This window comes from Cricetulus griseus, chromosome 4, assembly GCF_003668045.3.
Source record: "Cricetulus griseus strain 17A/GY chromosome 4, alternate assembly CriGri-PICRH-1.0, whole genome shotgun sequence".
Classification (NCBI taxonomy): Eukaryota; Metazoa; Chordata; class Mammalia; order Rodentia; family Cricetidae; genus Cricetulus; species Cricetulus griseus.
Window position 1 is genome coordinate 89524226 of NC_048597.1, and position 18997 is coordinate 89543222.

General features: G+C 42.2%; 1 pseudogene; it reads left to right on the top strand.

Annotated features, from left to right (window-relative positions):
- Positions 1-4826: 4826 nt before the first annotated feature.
- LOC100753831 lies at positions 4827-17853 on the top strand (annotated as a pseudogene).
- Positions 17854-18997: the final 1144 nt, after the last annotated feature.

The following is an 18997-nucleotide window of genomic DNA, read 5'->3' on the forward strand; positions in this document are numbered from 1 at the left end:
AGAGTCTCAGGATGATAATGCTTTATTTGTAGAGGTAAAACATATTGCTCATGAAGATTTAATGAAAAAGTGGATGCAGAAGAGGTTTTATCTCTGCATTTCGCTACCAGCCTCTTGAACACCAGATCTGGGCAGCAGGAGAATTGATGGGAGGACTGTCTCCCGAGATATTCACTCACATGTTTCGCTAGAATCTCATTCTCTGCACGATGGGAGCCATGACAGCAGCAGTCAGCCTTTCCCTTCTGAGGAAATTTCCTGAAACCAGGACTGCAGGACACGCCGCACACAGAGCTCAGAATCGGCAGAGAATAGAATACGTATTTGCAAGAGGAATTTTGTACACTGTTTTCAATATTATTCTATTTAGCATGTTAGCCACTGAAAATGCATTTTTCTATATCTGTGAATCTATCAAATGGTCATTTTCCATGGAACATATTATCTAGTTACATATATAAACATTTTTAAAAATAATGATGATATACTGTTTGCTAAATACAAGAAGTTTAGGAAAAATTGGAGCAGAAAATGAATGTTTAAAAACACCATACAGTACTTTACAAGGCTTCAGGAGACATGGGGTTTACCACAATATTATGGTTGCTTGTGTCTAGTGTAAATCACTACCCTTAGGTACAAATGACCAGCATATACCCTGTAGGCCTCCTAGCACGTCTTCAGGTAAATACAGTTGTTCTCCTTGCTGAAAATGTGGGGGGGGGGCGGGAAACTGTGTTATTTTCACTTTCAGCAAAGTGTAAAATTCAAACATGGAAAATATTATATTCTGTATCTGTATTTTCTTTATGGCTTCAAGTCATATGATTTCCAAATGGGTTACTAAATTGTATGCCCTTCAGAATTTGCTGCACCTGAAAGAGATACATCATTTATGTATAAGAATGCATAATTAACAACAGAATTGAAATAAGAAATGGCTTTTTATTATCTCCTTAAGCCTGCAAATTTGTTGATGGTAAAGTATAGAGTTACAGGTGTTGGTCTCCTGGCATTTTATGCTGACCCCACCTTCTGACAACTGACAGGGTATGTACAGCGGCATTCAGGCAGATACTTAGATAGCTCAAAGGGCCCTGGGTTGCATGGCTACATCACACCTTGCATGGTTGCATAAAGACTCAGCAGACATGTGCAAGCTTCCCTTTTAAGCAAGTGCCTCCCTCCTCTATTCCTGTCTTCCCCTTCTTCCTCCCCCTCCCCCTCCTCCCTTCTCCCTCTTCCATCTCTGTGCTTTGTTAGACACCTACCCTTCCCTTTGTTCCCTTTCCCCAGTAAGCTCCTGATGGATTTATTGAGTTTTGTAGTTCCTGTTTCTTCTCCCACAGATGTGCCTGAAGCAAAGTAACAACAACAGGTATTATTTTACTTTAAAAGTACTTCGTCTTGGGAGAAACTAACAAATGAATTTTTACCAAATATAATGCTAAGTATATTTTTTCAGATATTCTCAAAACCTGCTTCTATATGTGTTTTCTTAGTTCATCATGCACAAATATGAGGCCCAACACATGTAATTTGAAGACTTCCTTCAGAACACATTTATAAACTACCCATAATACAGATAAGCCCTTGATGGGCATGCAAAGAGTAAGGTTGCTTCTAATCTTAATTAAAGAATTTCAGGAGGAGATATTTTGTTCATGTCCAAACATTGTAAGGGATTGGGCATAATGTTAAGTATGTTTGTTTACAAAAAGTATTATAATCCATTCACAAATTTTGATCCTAGACAACTACCTTTTGTTGATAGTGTATTTTACCCCTAGAGATCTAAGTAGCAATGAATTATAGTAATCTTTCTACTCTTGAAACATCTGTTACATGTTCCCCTAGAACACCATGTGGACAGTCAAGGCTATCAAGAATGTCTGCATTAACTGTTGAATGGCATTTTACATTCTACAAATCGGTGTGTTCACCTTGCCTAATTTGTCCTGGCAGAGTATCACATTGCTGAAGAAGCATCTCGTGGAGGGACTGGACTTCAGAATACATAGCACTGTATGTATTGTAACTTGCATATTCATGACTACACCAAAAACTATGACCACTTCACCATCCCAATGAGTTGTTGGATTATAATTTCTCAGTGTGTCATAGGAAGATTTAGAGGCAACACAATTGAAATTCAGTCACCCCAGTATTCCAAATGAAATATGATCTTGGTATCTGCAAGGCTTCACTGTCTGAATAAAAGATTTAAATCCACAAAGTTTACAATGGCTGTGTGAAAAAGACCCACAGAATGGATCAGAGATGACTTTGCTATTATTTGTGATAATATCCAATTGTGAGATGGTGACGCTGGTTTTCTATGTGCCTAAAGTTTTCCAAATTAGAAAGTTTAAAGCTGGAAGGGAATTAATGTCATCATATAGGATAACAATATTGCTGATGTTATCACAACTACATAATGATACATATATCCTTGTTTCTTATATAACTGTATAAATATGATTCCCAGAATCATGTTCCCAAATCTAAACAGACTGTTAATTTGTATCTCTTTCCTCATATCTGATAGGAATTCAATACCCTTTTCATCATCTGTCATGACCATCCATATCCAGGTCCTGCTTAGGTAATTCATCAAAATGATAATGGCAAGGCAAGATATTTGTCTCTGGGGGAGAGCTGATGCAGATAAGAAAACCTGTCATGGTCTCTCAGGATAGAGTGAAATGGCCCATAGCTCAGCTGCAGAACACAGAATACAAGCAACAATACGAAGAAGATGGTAAGTATGGAGCTGGTTCTATGATCTAAGTTTTGTTGAACACCAGACTGAAAAGTATTAATGGAAAATATTCTAACTGGTTTATAAAATAATGCATTGCATTCTATCAATTGTTAGAAAATATAGAAAAAAAACTGCAATCTATAACATCTGTCGAATATTTTTTTCATCACTCCCATTTCAAAAAGTAAATTTTGATATCTCATAAAATGCCCTAGTATTCCCTTTGGACTCATATGGGACAAATATGCACAAATCCAGTATCCTCCTTTCCCTGACCTTGCACATCTGAGACTGACAGCAATGGAGACAGGTTTCAGTGTTCCCATCTCATACAACGTCTTCACATGTGGGATTTGATGCTGTTAGATAAATGGTTAAATTCTGGCAGAAGCCTAGCCTTTAACGGCTGAGCCATCTCTCCAGCTCAAAATTATTTATTTGTTTATTATGCATACAGTGTTCTGGAAGAAGTCACTAGATCTCATTATAGATGGTTGTGAGCTGGGAATTGAACTCAGAACCTCTGGAAGAGCAGCCAGCCCTGAGCAATCTCTCCAGCCCTGCCTGGGGAGTGGTGGGTGGATGGGGTGGGGGGTTGGTTGGGGGATGGGGGAGGAAGGATGGGGGTGAGGAGAGGGAGAGGGAGAGGGAGAGGGAGAAGGGACTTACATGTGAAACAAGCTTGTTCCCTAACTTGAACTAACTAACTAAATAAATAAATAAATAATACATAATAAATAAAAAATAACTAATAAATAAAAAAATTCTGGCAGAAGTTAACCACAATGATCCTGAAAGTATCACTTGCAATTTCCTACTTTCATATACATAATTAGCATGCTTCTAACTCTTATGACAGAGTCATTAGCCTGAAAAAAACTTGACAGTCCAATAGGTACTAAAGAACACAATTGTAAAAGATAGGTAGAACAAAAGCCTGGGTTTCCTGTTCATCTCCTAATGGCAAAAGCCAATGTCCAAGGTGTTGTTGCTTTGGAAGTGGCAATCTTAACAGAAAGTAGGAGGATTCTAGAGATAAGAGTCTAATCAACATAATTTTCAAACCAAATGCAAAATACAACATGTACTAAATTCAACATCCCCCAGAATATGGTGATGAAGCAACTTTCTCTGAGACTGAAGAAAATGAGATATATTTGGTATAAAAGTATTTTAACAAGTAACATAAAAAAGTTCCTCCTAAATGAGATGGCCACAACACATCTATCAGCACTACATTGCAGGACCCTCAAGAGTATTTGCCATGTTCTAAGTCTTATCTTTATACCCACATATATGAGTACCACTCATTATAGCAAATGGAGGCCATCACAGAAAGCCACAAATGTAAATCCTATGGATGTCACCAAAGCAGGAGTTCTAGCCCCACTGAATAGATCTATATACAGCTCCCGCATCTTCAACTCAGGAAACATCACAGAAGAGGGGTTGGAAAGACCGTAAGGGCCAAAATAACAATCTCCTAAAAAGGGCTTCATAAACAAAACCAAAACAATGGCACTATCAATAAATATGTTAACGATAAAGGGAAAATATTTCACAGAGTCCCTTGTCTAGAAAAAGAATTACAGAAACTAATGATTGCTAGTGAAAGGAAAAATATAGCAACTCTCAGGCACTAACACCTTTATTGGTTTCCCAATGCAGAGTGGCCAGACTAGAAACCATAAGCACACAAACTACACAACAAGGTCAGAAAGAAGTGTGTGTGTGTGTGTGTGTGTGTGTGTGTGTGTGAGAGAGAGAGAGAGAGAGAGAGAGAGAGAGAGAGAGAGAGAGAGAGAGAGAGAGAGAGAGAGTATGTGTGTGTGTGGTGTGTGGTGTATGTGTGGTGTGTGTGTGTGAGTGTGTATGTGTGTTTATGTGTGTGAGTGTGTGTGTGTGTGTGTGTTAGCAAGGATAATAAAAGAAAAATGAGGACCCGATGCCTCCTAACCCTGCATGTGCGAGTGCAGCAGAGGCCAGCTGCGACTCTGTGTAGTTCAGGTGTTGAGACCGACATGACAGGGGTCAGGGCCAGGCCAGAGGGACCTTGACATAAATGCTTCTATGTCTCTCAACTCTGTTGGTCTTGTTGCTGTTTGCCCTTAGCTCAGTCTTTCTATACAGGTGGCTTATGGTCAGCTTGGCCACCAAAGGTATAAGTTGCAGGTAGAGCTAAAGATGGGCTCCCTTTGATTCTTTCTTTTTTTTTGATCCAAATGTCAGTCTTAAGTTTCATCAGCACTAGTAGACAGTGGAAATTGACAACTTGTGGGTTTCCAGCAAACTCCTTAGTTGTAAAATGCCATACTATTGTGGCATTGTGCTTTGGAGAAGTCCGAATCAAAACAGTCCTACAGAAGGTTTCCAGCCTGTCTGCCCCATTCTCTCAGAAATGGAGGTGGGGCAGAAGAAGCTCTCTCTTAGCCCATCCTTGCTGAAGCTCTTCTGCCAACTATTCTCCATTCCTGTAGATGCCAAAAACATCTTGGTTCTCAAGGTGGCTACCTCTGAGTTCTTGTAGCACATCTAGCCCAGCAGAAGCAGATTTCTTTTGGACAGTGACAAGAAAAGCCTAACCTGTCAGGTGAACCTATCAAGATCAATAGCTAAATCGTGAAGAGTGGTCAGGGGGAGGATACATGCCCATTAGATCTCTCACTAGCCCTGGATCTGGGTCTGCAGGTGAGCATCAGCAGTTGGCATCTGAGGGCTAACACTGTGGATGTGTGGACGCTCCATGCTGAGCTCCATGAAGGTCTCTTCCATAGTCAACTACTGTGTCAGGCCCCAGGCCAGATATCCAAGACTGTTTCTTGTTCATATTTTACAGAAAACTCTTCTGAACCAACTCTGCCTGGCCTATACCTCCTCCCACAGCTGCCAGACCAAGTCAAGGTGAAGATGGAGAACACAGGTGTGGTGTTGTCTATGCATAGTCAAAGAGGCACCCGACTTGGACACTGAAGCCACTGCATTTCCAATGCCAAAGTGATGAGGATCAGTTGCCCCTTGGAAGCTTCTCAGCCAACTATGACATGGCACAGATGAGCATAAACTTTTACTAGAAGATAGGCTGTTGCTGTCCCAGTGTCACATCAATATACTGTATGCCTCAACTCCCTCTAGCCTAATGTCCAGGTAACCACCTCTCAGATTCTCTCATTTTGAACACTTGTATCATTCATTACCCTCACCAGAAAGTTTCTCATTGGCTGCTTATGACAGCATTGGAGAACCAAGGAGCTAGTTCATCTGATGTTAAACAAAGGGGAAAAAAGAACCTTCCCTCAGATGCTGGATCCCATTATCTTCAGCACCTCCCCCTTCAGTGTCAGCACTTCCATTCAGCTTGGAGACACACCACCTTTTGCTTTGGGGTTCAATTCCATCACTGTGGATTACCAGCACCTCCAACCACAAAGTATCCATCAGAGGCGTCCTAACTGTGGATCCCCTCTGCTGGCGGGTGGGCAGTGAGTCCCATATTTAGCGGGCACCACATCCACCTAATATGCATGTTTGGGGTAAGCATTACAGGGCAGATACAACCAGTCCCGGGGCTTGTCCAGCACCCAATCCAATACTCTTTCTTGACTGTACTGTTGGAGGACTTGAGGTGAACTATCAGATATCTGTGCCCAGTGTCTGTCTCTAATCCTATCCTTAGTGATTTCACAGTGTGAAGAGGCAGCTGTTTGTAGGAAACCTTCACTTGGGGAGTCTGTGAGTTTACTGTGGAAGGTGGACTTGAAGGTGGAAGACATGAGCCGGTTCACTTTTTCTCCACTGATTGGTGTGTCAGAGGTGCAAATGGACACACTGAGTGTCTTGGGCAGTGCTGAGACCTCCACTGTGGGTCTCGGCTCCAAGCCACAACAGCCCTGAGGTTCAGCCTGAGTGGGGGAGCGTGGGCTTGGAAATTCCTAGCAACCCAGCAGTGATAAAGACCAAACACAGGCTTCTTGTTATCTTTAGAGAGCTCTCTACAGTCCCCGGCAGTGCTTGCACTATTAAAATCAGTTACAGAGAAGATGCAGCCCTGTTACAAGGCACCTGACATTCCCACACCAATGCTTGGCCTCTCCACCCTGCCCCTCACCTGTCACAGCAGCATCTGCTCTCTAGAGGTTCAGTGTGGTGTGGGGCTGACTTTACTCTGGAGCCCCAGGTCACATGTACCTGTACCAGCATGTCTGGGTCACTCTACAATGCAGAGACTTGTAATAAGCTACTGTGTTTCCTGACATTGTTCAATCCCAGAAACTAGAGCCTCCACAGTCCACATTTTTTTTGTTAGAAAGAAAATTATTTACATGTCAATCCCAGGTCCTTCTCCCTTCCCTCCTCCCCGCCCCCCCCAACTAACACCCTACCTATCCCATACCCTTTCTGCTCCCCAAGGAGGGTGAGGCCTTCCATAGGGGGGGTCTTCAAAATCTGTCATATTCTTTGGGATAGGGCCTAGGCCAACCCCCTTGTGTCTAGGATCAGGGAGTATCCCTCTATGTGGGATGGGCTTCAAAAGTCTAGTCCTATGCTAGGGATAAGTACTGATCCACTACAAGAGGCTCCATAGATTTCCAAGGTCTCCTCACTGACACCCACATTCAGAGGATCTGGATCAGTCCCATGTTGGTTTCCCAGCTATCAGTCTGGGGACCAAGAGTTCTCCCTTGTTCAGGTCTGCTGTTTTTTAAGGTTTCATCAGCCTTGTCTGGACCCCTTTGCTCATCAGTCCTTCTCTGCAACTGGATTTCAGTTCAGTTCAAGGTTTAGCTGTGGGTGTCTGTTTCTACTTCCACCAGCTGTGGATGCAGGCTATAATATGGCATATGAATTAGTCATCAATCTCATTATCAGGGGAGGACACTTAAGGTAGTCTCTCCTCTGTTGCTTAGATTGTTAGTTGGTGTCATCTTTGTAGCTCTCCAGACATTTCCCTAGTGCCTGATTTCTCTTTAAACCTATAATTTCTCCCTCTATTATAGTATCTCTTATTTTGCTCTCCTCTATTCTTCCACTGACTCAACCTTCCTGATCCCTTATGTCCTCCTCACCCCTCCTCTTCTCCCCTTCTCATTCTCCTAGCTCCCTCTCCACTCCCCGCCCCTGCTCCCAATTTGCTCAGGAGATCTTGTCCCTTTCCCCTTCTCCAGGGGAACATGTATGTCTCTCTTAGGGTCCTCCTTGTTTATCAGCCTCTCTGGCAGTGTGGTCTGCAGGCTGGCAATCCTTTACTCTATGTCTAAAATCCACATATGAGTGAGTACATACCATGCCTGTCTTTTTCTGACTGGGTTACTTCGCTCAGGTTTCTTTTAGTTCCATCCATTTGCCTGCGAATTTCAAGATTCCATTGCTTTTTTTTCTGCTGAGTAGTACTCCATTGTGTAAATTACCACATTTTCTCTATCCATTCTTCAACTGAGGGGCATCTAGGTTGCTTCCAGGTTCTGGCTATTACAAATAATGCTGCTATGAACATCGTTGAACTGATGTCCTTGTTGTATGAATGCGCTTCTTTGGGGTAAATGCCTAAGAGTGGAATTGCTGGATCTTGTGGTAGACTGATTCCCATTTTCCTGAGGAATCTCCATGCTGATTTCCAAAGTGCCTGCATGAGTTGACACTCTCACCAGCAGTGGAGGAGTGATCCCCTTTCTCCACATCCTTTCCAGCATAAACTATCATTGGTATTTTTGATTTTGGCCATTCTGACAGGAGAAAGATGGTATCTCAGAGTTGTTTTGATTTGCATTTCCCTGATGGCTAAGGATGTTGAACACATTCTTATGTGTCTTTCAGCCATTTTAGATTCCTCTATTGAGAGGAATCTGTACCCCACTTTTTAATTGGATTGTTTGGTGTTTTGGAGACTAGCTTCTGGAGTTCTTTTTAAATCTTGGATATCAGCCCTCTGTCAGATGTGGGGTTGGTGAATATCTTTTCCCAATCCGTGGGCTGTCGTTTTGTCTTGCTGACTGTCTCCTTTGCCTTACAGAAACTTCTCAGTTTCAGGAAGTCCCATTTATTAATTGTTGATCTCAGTGTCTGTGCTACTGGTGTAATGTTCAGGAATCAGTCTCCTGTACCAATTAATTCAAGGGTATTTCCTATTTTCTCTTCTAATAAGTTCAGTGTGGCTGGGTGTATGTTGAGGTCTTTGATCCATTTGGACTTAAGTTTTGAGCATGACAATAGACATGGATCTATCTGCCATCTTCTAGATGCCAGCATCCAGTATGCCAGCACCATTTGTTGAAGATGCTTTCTTTATTCCATAGTATAGCTTTAGCTTCTTTGTCAAAAATCAGGTGTTCATAGGTGTGCAGGTTAATATCAGTGTTTTCAACTTGATTACATTGGTCTACTGTCTATTTTATGATTTCAAGACTATAGCTCTATAATAGAGCTTGAAATCAGGGATGGTGATGCCTCCAGAAATTCTTTTATTGAACAGGGTTGTTTTGGCTATCCTGGATCTTTTGTTTTTCCATATAAAGTTGAGAATTATTTTTTTCAAGGTCTGTGAAGAATTGTGCTGGGATTTTGATGGGGTATTGCAGTGAATCTGTAGATTGCTTTTGGCAAGATGGCCATTTTTACTATGCTGATCCTACTTACCCAAGAACATGGGAGATCTTTCCATTGTCTGGTATCTTCTTTAATTTCTTTCTTTAAAGACTCAAAATTGTTATGATACAAGTATTTCACTTTTTTGTTCAGCGTTGCCCCAATGTATTTTATGTTGTTTGTGGCAATTGTAAAGGGTGATGCTTATCTTGTTTCTTTCTCAGCATATTTATCATCCATATATAATAGGGCTACAGATATTTGTGAGTTAACCTTGTATCCTACCAATTTGCAGGTGTTTATCAGCTGTAGGAGTTCCCTGGTAGAGTTTTTTTTGGATCACTTATGTAGACTATCATATCATCTGCAAACAGTGAAAGCTTGATTTCTTGTTTTCCAATTTGTATCTCCTTGATCTCCTTTTGTTGTCTTATTGCTCTAGCTAGAACTTCAAGAACAGTATTGAAGAGATATGGAGAGAGTGGACAGTCTTGTCTTGTTCATGATTTTAGAGGAATAGCTTTGAGTTTCTCTCCGTTTAGTCTGATGTTGGCTGTTGGCTTACTGTATATTGTTTTATTATGTTGAGGTATGCTACTGTTATTCCTGATCTCTCCAGAACCTTAATCATGAAGGGATGTTGGATTTTGTCAAAGGCTTTTTCAGCATCTAGTGAGATGATCATGTGGTTTTTCTTCTTCAGCTGGTTTATATGGTGGATTACATTGATAGATTTTCGAATGTTGAACTAACCCTGTATCCCTGGGATGAAGCCTACTTGATCATGGTGGATGATTATTCTGATATGTTCTTGGATTTGGTTTGCCAGTATTTTATTGAGAATTTTTGCATCAAAGTTCATGAGGGATATTGGTCTGTAGCTCTCTTTCTTAGTTGTGTCTTTGTGTGGCTTAGGTATCAAGGTTATTGAAGCCTCATAAAAAGAGTTTGGCAATGACTCTTCTATTGTGTGGAACAATTTGAGGATTATTGGTATTAGCTCTTCTGTGAATTTCTGGTAGAATTCTGCTCTGAAGCCATCTGCCATTTTTTGGTTGGGAGACTTCTGATAACTGCTTCTATTTTCTTAGCGGTTATATGTCTGTTTAAGTTGCTTATCTGTTCTTGCTTCAGTTTTGGTAAGTGATATCTGTCCAGAAAATTATCCATTCCCTTTAAATTTTCCAATTTTGTGGAGTACAGGATTTCAAAGTATGACCTGATGATTCTCTGGATTTCCTCAGTGTCCATTGTTATGCCCCCTTCTCATTTCTTATTTTGTTAATTTGCATGTTCTCTTTCTACCTTTTGGTTAGTTTGGACAAAGGTTTGTCTATCTTGTTGATTTTCTCAAAGAACCAACTCTGTTACATCGATTCCTTGAATTGTTTTCTTTGTTTCGACTTTATTGATTTCAGCCCTCAGTTTGATTATTTCCTGGTGTCTACTCCTCTGGGGTGAATTTGCTTCCATTTGTTCTAGAGCTTTCAGCTGTGATGTCAACTCTCTGGTGTGACTATTCTCTAGTTTCTTTATGTGAGCACTTAGAGCTATGAACTTTCCTCTTAGTACTGCTCTCAAAGTGTCTCATAAGTTTGGGTATGTTGTGTCTTCATTTTCATTGAATTCTAGGAAGTCTTTAAATTCTTTCTTTATTTCTTCCTTGACCCAGGAATGGTGCAATTGCATGTTGTTCAATTTCCATGAGTTGGTATGTTTTCCGCAATTTGTGTTGTTTTTGAATTCTAACTTTAAAGCATTGTGGTCTGATAAGACACAGGGGGTTATTCCAAATTTTGGACCTATTGAGGTTTGCTATGTTGCCGAGTATGTGGTCGATTTTAGAGAAGGCTCCATGTGATGCTGAAAAGAAGGCATATTCTTCTGTGTTTGGATGGAAATTTATATAGATGTCTGTTAATCCCAATTGGGTCATAACTTCTGTTAGTTCTTTTGTCTATTTGTTAAGTTTCTGTCTGGTGGTCCTGTCCAGTGGTGAGGGTGGGATGTTGAAGTCTCCCACCATAACTGTGTGAGGTCTTGTTTGTGATTTGAGTTTTAATAATGTTTCTTTTACGAATGTTGGTGCCTTTGTATTTAGGGCATAGATGTTTAGAATTGAGATTTCTTCCTGATGGATTTTTCCTATGATGAATATGAAATGACCTTCTTTATCTCTTTTGATTGATTTTAGTTTGAAGTCTAATTTGTTAGATACTATTCTAGCTACCCCAGCTTGTTTCTTGGGTCCATTTGATTGGAATATCTTATCCCAGCCCTTTACTCTGAGGTAATGTCTGTCTTTGAGGTTGAGGTGTGTTTCTTTTATGCAGCAGAAGGATGGATTCTGTCTTTGTATCTACTCTGTTAGCCTGTGTCTTTTTATAGGCGAGTTAAGACCATTAATATTGAGGGAAATTAAGGACCATTGAGTACTTATTCTTGTTTGTTTTTGATTTGTTGTTGGTAGTGGTATTGTATGTGGATTTACCCTGCATTTTCATTTGGGTTTTGGTGTTGGGAGCCAAATCTCAGGGCTGGGCATGAGATCCTAGGCCATGCTTGGCAGGCCACATAGTTGTATATTAACCTTTACATAGCAGCTCCTTAGAACCTCAGCTCAAGAAAAGAAACAACTTAACCCAGTCCTCCACCCACTGGCTCCATCACCTAGGCAACCCCTTCCTGGACTTCTTCCTCATAAACTCTTTATCCTGTCAAACATCCTCTTTGTGGCTATTAGGAATCCTGCCTACACTAATACCTGGCTCACAAACAACCTATTCTACCCCTCCCCATATCCTGCTCTGCCAACTATATAAGCTAGCCTGAGAAAAAAGTAAAGTTTGCCATTTCATCAGAATCCTGTCTTGTGGTCATTCTTTCTGCGTCTCTTGTCCCCATTCCCTATCCCTGACTCTCTTGCCCCAGGTTGATGTCCTCCAGGTCAGGACATTTTGGTAAAGTGGGATTATCTATTGCCTATGTTTTTTTGAGTGTAGTTAATTTCCTCGGGTTTGAGTTTTCCTTCCAGTACTTTCTGTAGGGCTGGATTAGTGGTTACATATTGTTTAAATCTGGTTTTGTCTTGGAATATCTTGTTTTCTCCATTTATAGTGATTGAAAGCTTTGCTGGGTATAGTTGTCTGGGCTGGCATCCATGTTCTCTTAGAGTTGGTAGAATATCTATCCAGTTCCTTCTGGCTTTCAGAGTTTCCATGGAGAAGTCTGGTGTAATTCTGGTAGGTTTGTCTTTATAAGTTACTTGGCCTTTTTGTAGCTCTGAATATTCTGTCTTTATTGTGTACGTTTGGTGTTTTAATTATTATGTGATGAGGGGACTTTCTTTTGTGGTCCACTCTATTTGGTCTTCTGTAGTCTTCTTGTACTTTCATTGGCATTTCTTTCTTTAGGTTAGAAAAGTTTTCTTCTATGATTTTGTTGAATGTTTTCTGCACCTTTGAGTTGGGTTTCTTCACCTTCTTCTATACCTACTATCCTTAGGTTTGGTCTTTTCATGGTGTCCCATATTTCCTGGATATTTTGTGTTAAGGATTTGTTGGACTTAAGATTTTCTTTGCTTGATGAATTTATTTCCTCTACTTTATCTTCAGCGTCTGAGATTCTGTCTTCCATCTCTTGTATTCTGTTGGCTATGCTTGCATCTGTGGTTCCTGATTGTTTACTCAGCTTTTCCACTTCCAGCATTCCCTCAGTTTGTGTTTTCTTTATTTTCTCTATTTCAGTTTTCAGGTCCTGAACTGTTTCCTTCAGCTGTTTAATTGTATTTCCTTGGCTTTCCCTGATTTCTTGCATCTTTTGGGTTGTCTTTTCCATTTCTCTGAAGGATTTTCTCATTTCATCTCTTAGGGTCTCTATCATCTGCATGAAATTGTTTTTAAGGTTGCTCTCTTCTGCTTCATCTGTGTTGGGATTCTCAAGTCTTGCTGGTGTAGAGTCACTAGACTCTGGTGGTGTCATATTGGTTTTCCTATTGTTGGATGTGTTGCATTGTTGTCTTCCCATCTCTTCTTCCAGAGGGTGCAGGTGGTGTCTCTTCCTTTCCTGGTGTGTATGGGTACAAGGTTCTCTTCAGGTGGGTGCAATTGGCTCTGAGACTCTGATGGGTCTCAAGGTAGGTGCAGGTGGGTCTGAGGCACTCACTCTCCAGGTGGTTGAGAGCAGGACTGGTGCAGAGATGTCAGCAGACTCTGGGTTGCTTGGTCCTCAGGGGCAAATTCAACCTGCCTGCAGACCCCGGGGGCAGAAGTTCCCAGAGCGGGCAGGTGGAAGTTGGGCCCAAGGCAGGGGCTAAAGCCCACAGTCCACTTCTGAGCCAGAAGACAATCTCCCTTAGCCATCCTTACCTGGGTGACTGGTAAACCTGACACTGGAGGTGAGCATAACCAAACTGACAGCTTTTGTAGCTGAGCACAAGTGCATTAACCTTGCTGCAGAGAGTGTGAAACAGAACTGGCATGGAGGTTCACTGCAGGCTTACTGCCCAGAGTTGGCTGCTGGCTTTGATGGCAATAGCATCTTCAAAGGGAGAGAGGTGGAGGTGCAGATAGTACCTGAGCTAGAGATGATCCCAACAGGAACCCCTTCCCTGTACCCTCTGGAATACAGTGTGGCTCCTTTCTCTTGAATCAGCCTCAGTGGAGTTTGCTTAGCAGTATGACATTTCTCTACCTTTGGATGAGTCTGTGGGAGTTCAGAAGTGGCTAAAGGGGCTATGTCTAGGGACTCATGCTTGGAATTCTCCAAGCAATGCCCCAATCCAGGCTGGTCTACTCCTAAAGGTTCAGCACTCTTCTTGGAAGGATGACAAAAGGCTGCAGCTGCTGGATTCCAAAGTTGCTGCCCTGAAAAAGTAGCATGGGGAGCTTTTGCCCACTGGAATAATTGAGGAGCTCTATGCCTCTTTGGAATGTACAAACATTGAAATCTGTATCCTGTGCTCTCTTCATCTCTATGGCAACACACCCATTTGCCTTGCACTACTCACTTGGAGACTGGCTTGGCTAAAGCTGGTAACTCTGGCAGATGCATCTTTCCATGGGCCTGAACATGTAATAGAGCACTTGGAGACCTTGACCCAGGAAGCACTTTTCCTGCCGAAGGAATACACCTTGTCATTTGATGATGTCCTATGTTCAAGTACAGTGTTAAAACTTTTCTGGTTTGGATCAGAGAGTATGAATGTTACCTGTTTAAGGTCCATGACTGGTAGCTCAAGGGTTAACTTGCAGGCACTGAGCAGAGTGGCCATCCTTGCTCCCATCAACACCAAATCCTGCATTTGGGACTTCTCTGGAGTAAGGTGGCAATAGAGAGGAACATGCCACTACTCATGTTCTACTATGACTTCCACCCAGGAATCTTCCAGTAAACAGTGGTGTGGGTGTCATGCTGGGATCCAGCCTGGACACTGACTGGTCAATGTGTGGACCTCTTGACTAAGCCCTCAGGTGACCCCAGCCCACCTTTGCCCTGGTGGGATAAGAATGGCCTTCTGTTCCATGGGGACTGGCACATGGATATTGAACAAGCAAACTTACATCTGCTGGCCACTGATCATCCATATACTACAACTGAAAACATGCCCTGGGAACGGAGCCTCCTCTTTTCATTTGAAACCTGGTTAGATTTGTTCAAGGAGTACATGGATATAAATGTAAGAACAGCCTCTAAGTATGACTACTGCTACTTCCTTCACCTGCCTGACCTCTACATGACACTGAACCTGCAGTGGCTGAGCCATGGGAAGCACCTGATCACTCTGTGTCACTCTGGGGGCTCCAGAGTACCTACCTGAAGTACCCTTGGGCCAGCTCCACAACTCTCACTGGGTCTTTGACTCTGAGATCCTCCATCTCTCCAAAAGACAGATTTGACTGTCAATAGTGGAACAATACCCCAGTCCCGAATTCTGATGTACCATAGTAACTTTCACTGGATGCAGAATTTCTGGGCAACTTGGACTAGTGTCACAAGGCCTGTCTGTAGTGGAAAACTCTTTAATAACTTGAATCCCAGCAAGAAGAAACTTGACCAACACTACAAATAGCTTTCCTATATTGTCCTCTTTCCCTAGCTGCGGGTACATTACTGGGCCTCATTTGCCCAGCAACTGGACATCCACATTGAGTACCATATCTTCACTTGAGTACCAGGGCCATATCTTCACTTGAGGAACTCAATGGCTTATACCTCAAGCAGGCACAGTGATACAGCATCTTATTTCTGAGTGGAGTGTGACCCAGATGGTGACTGAAGTCAGGTGACAGTTCACCTGATGGCTTCACCTAGTAAAGAGAATGCAGACCACTTCCCTGATCCTTGATAAGAAAGACCCACCTACTGTGCCTGTCTTCCCTTACTTACCAACCGCACAGCAATGACACCCCTGAAGAGGACCTTTACTAGAAATGGTGATCCTGCCTTTCATACACCAAGCTGTACTTGGTCAGTTTAAGGAATTACTGGATAACCACCAATAGGGACATTGCCTTTGGATTATATGATGGCTACAAAAGGGCAGCTGCACTCAAATTCAATCTCTCTACTGAGACAATCAAAGGTTTGAAAATTGATACCTAGGTGTCAGCCAAGAAGCCAAAGTGTGTTATACCTCCTAATGCACAAGTTCCAGCACTCCTAGTTTCAGTGGACAGCCTGATAAGGGATCATCTGTAGTTGCTTCCATGTTAAAGAAGCTTATTGAAGAGACAGATAGGTTTGTAGTATTCACAGAAGAGGAGACCGGTATGAGGAACCAATTGTGTGGAATTGGTGCCTGCCAGATGCATGACACATACAATCAGAACTGCCTTACAGAGCTGGTTGACTGTCAGATAGTTCTTTGTGGAGCAGAGACAGAAGGCTGTGTCATTGTGTCAGCTGCCAAAGCCCAGTTGCTGCAGTGCCCATACCATCAAGCTCAGGATGGTAGCACACTGAAACAAAAGACCTCCTGGACTTGCTTGTTAGCTGGCATGCAGTATTTTGCCACCAGTGAAAGCAGCCTTACTGGACAGCATGCCAGACAACTCCTGACTAGAGGTGAAGAATATTGAGGAGCTACAGGAATGTAGTCTGGACTCTGTTCAGGAGCTGATGGAAAGTGGGTGGGCATTGGGAGGTGAGGTCACCATGATCACAGATTGGAACCAGCCAGCTGAAGCTCAGCAAGCCCAGGAGGTCCAGGTGCCATTTTATGCAGTAATTGCTGAGTGTAATGCAATAGTTACCATCATGACATCCACCCTGAGCTGGCAACTCAAATGAAGCCATCTGAGGTTCATGAGAACCAAGAACAGGAGGATCTCTTAAAGAAGCAGGAAGGGCCTGTGAATACTTTCACTCTCATCCACCATGAACTGGAAAGTTCTACCAACCCAGCTCAGTATGGTGTGGTTCCAGACATTGTCAACAAACTGCTGCTCCATGTAGAAACCAAGCAGAAGGAGCACAATGGAAAGAAACAGTGTGCCAGCTTCCAGCTTCCATCTTGAGATCTCTAGTAATCCAGAGGAGCGGTGCAGTAGCACATTGCATCTACAGGAGGTTTTCAGCAACCTGTGTACCAGATACAGCACTCGGGGGCACAGACACAGTCTCTCATGAATTCCTACAGGGGGACAGCGAGAATGAGAACTTGCTTGACCTGAACCAAAAACTTCAGTTACAGCTAAACCAGGAAAAGGCCATCCTGCAGCTGGAAGGTGAAGAACTCAACATCCTCATCAGATGTTTCAAGGGTTTCCAACTATAGAGGGCCAACAAAATGGAGCTACAAAAGCAACAGGAAGATGTGAGTGTGGTCCATCACACCGGGTTTTACTTAGATCAGTTCATTGCTACCTGACAGGAATCTGGGAATCACTGAGCTGGAGCTGCAGAGGTTCCTCCACAGCAAGATGAATTGGTTTGAGCTGCAGAAGACCATCACCTGGAGCTGGGCTGGTTCACTATGAACAACCTTCTCTGCAATGATATCTGCAGGCGGTTCCGTGGCCCTAGAGCTCGTGACAGTTGAGGAGACAGCTTGCCTCTGCCTTTTCAGCAAAGCCTGACCACCTGTTAAGGAACACTTAGAGGTGAAGGTGGTGTCTCTCACCATTTAGCCGTCACAGCAGTTCTTCCATAGAATGATGAGCTCTTTATTTTCTGCTCAAAATGTAGAAGGTGATGAAGATGGTGATGAAGAGAATAAGTCTAAACTGGTGACAACTGAAATATCAGTGGTGAAGCTGCAGCTACTGAGGGCATGGCTGGACTTTGCCATGGCTGTCAAAAGGGACAGCCAAAAAGCTCTGGTTGCCCAGATAATCAAAGAAAATCTCAGGTTGAAACCTGCAACAGGGTCTGAGATCCAGGGAAACATAGAAACAAAATCAGACCTGAACATGGAAGAGCTGGAAGAAGAGAAAGCATGGCTCCCTTTCGGTTTAAGTGTGGGTGACCAGAACCCTGGCAAGAAGTCCATCTTTATCAGACAAAAGTGATCTGGGAGTTCCATGTGACTTCGGTCTAGACTGATTCTGGCTCAGGATCTGGGAACTTAGGAGTGGGCAGAACTTCCCTTCATACAGCAGGATTTGTGGGATTTTGGAGCTCAAGAAAACTGAGACACTTTCAACAGTTGGCTTGTCACTGCTTGGCATGGTGGACAAAAGTGGACAGCTCCCTCATGCTTATTAGGCCCAGGGCAAAAAAGGCACGGGAATCAAAAGACCTATGGAGTGTGTCTGAGCCTAGTATCTGGCTCTTGGGGGCAACAGCCAGGGTGGGAGATAGTTTTGATCAAATATGATAATTTTTATAAATAGACATATATATGTATATATGTACATATATATATATATATATAATCTATTAAAACTAAAAGGAAGACTATCAAGTTAAGAGTGGGAAGAGATGGAGTGGGTTTAAAGGAGGGCAGTTGGGAAGGAATGTAGGGAGGAAATGTAGAGAAAGTGATGCAATTCTATGTCAGTTAAAATATAATAAAATTTCATGAACATGATAATGAATAATATAAAGAAAAACTGAGGTAGAGGGGATGTCCTAATAGTGACAATACAAGTATACATTTCCTGGTGTATGATTGGAGTCATTTCCTTCCATGAGCTATGTTGAAGCTTATTCTCTAATGTGGCAATGATGAGAGATGGTGGCCAACCTCTATTTGCAAGTGCTGACCTCAGAAGGGATTAAAATTGGTTTACTGTAACCTTTCTAGTCAATCCATGAGCAGAATTGACTGAGAACCAGAGTAAGCCTGTCTTCATCATCAGGCTCTTGTCTTACCAGATGCTGTCTCATTCATGCCCCTGACATGATGCCATTTGATGTGATGCAACATAATCAAGGCTAAAGTGACCAGAGACCAAATTGATAGGATACTCTTTAAAGACTCTAAAAGACAAGACTTTAACATGATAAGCAATCAAAAATACTCTAGTATATGTAGTTATCAAGGAACACTGGAGTTTGGGGATACAGGTTACTTTTGATATGAATGAATAGAAATATTTCTATTGTGCAAGTTTGTGTAATCATAGTATCTATTCAACGCTAAAAGTATTTTTGAATCTAAAAATATGTCTTGATAAAAACAGATGAGTGCACATGTCATTTGTCAGTTAT